The following is a 1,282-nucleotide window of genomic DNA, read 5'->3' as shown; positions in this document are numbered from 1 at the left end:
AGCAGCCGCTGTTTCTCTGTTTAATCTTCTTGTTTACTTTCTCTTACAAACTTCTAGTGTAAATCGTTCTACTGTCAGATCTGGGTTAACAACAATTGGTATCAGAGCAAAATCGATTTCTTAATCGATATGATCTTTCTAAAGTAGTTCGATTTTCTTGAAACAAACTGTGTCTTGAACCCCTGCTGTTCGACGATTGTTTGGACCGGAAATCTCATCGATTCATCCCTCTTTCTTTACGTTTAATCAAAATCTTTTTAAAGGATTTTGTGTATTTTTGGATGAAATCGAACCTTTGTTTATTCTCTTAGGTTTATTGAGTTTCTTGGAGTCAATCAACTTTTTGAACCTTGTTAGAGTCAGATCTACGCTTAAGGCGTTTAGCAAGTGTTCTTGATACCAAGCCGAAGGCATTTGGTGTTTTATTTGCCAAAAGTAACACCAATTTCTTGAGTTTTGTTTCATCTTCTTTTTCTTATGGTTTCTGAATATGTATCAGCTTACTGTTTCTCACGTCTGTAAACACTCATTCTTTCATGTCTATGGCAGTTTTTATTCATGTTTCGCCCTTAAAATCTTCAACAGCTTATSTGTCAATTTTATTGACCTGCTGTGTCTTAAAGATAATGTGCTTAAATGTGAAAATCTTCTCTCCAGATCTAATTTCTAATAGTGTTTGTCTTTATTTGAGTTCTAAAACTTCATTCCTTCTTAACTTGCGGTTCTTTGATAGATTCATTGTCATAAGACTAATTGCACTGTTCTGTCATGTAATCCACACAGTTATCTGTCCCTTTAGGGATGAATTTGCTACTTCTGTGTGGAGTAGCTATTTTGTTTTTCATAGTCTACGTTGGATTGTGAGCAGGTTAAAGCTGCATTATGTGCAATTAGTTGTACTGCAATGTCACTCTGAGTCTGAAATAAGCCAAGGGTTGAAAATGATGAACACAGAGCTACAATCAGAGGGGAGTTTGAAGTTGCAATCCCGAGCTGTCAAAATAAGAGCAAGTGGGTGTGCCGTCATCTCCCTCCGTCTAAACACACTAAAGCTTCTGCCAAGGAAGTAAAGGAGAAAAGATTAGAAGACTTCATGAAGATGCTTGCTTCATAAAACTTTGAGGGGAGATTGTTAGCTTTATTCTGAAGCTAATGATAACCTTGAAAAAGTTTTATTAAGCAATCAGGGCCTAGAAGATGAAATGAAGAAGTTTCTGCGCCAAAACGTCTAAAGTCTAGAAGACCAGCCTCTGTGCTAAAGAGTCACGGAAGACCAGAGCTT

Source organism: Cynara cardunculus (assembly GCF_001531365.2).
Source record: "Cynara cardunculus var. scolymus isolate 2C chromosome LG 17, CcrdV1, whole genome shotgun sequence".
In the NCBI taxonomy this organism is placed as follows: Eukaryota; Viridiplantae; Streptophyta; class Magnoliopsida; order Asterales; family Asteraceae; genus Cynara; species Cynara cardunculus.
The sequence above is the reverse complement of the archived record's forward strand: the minus strand, read 5'-3'. Positions refer to the sequence as shown.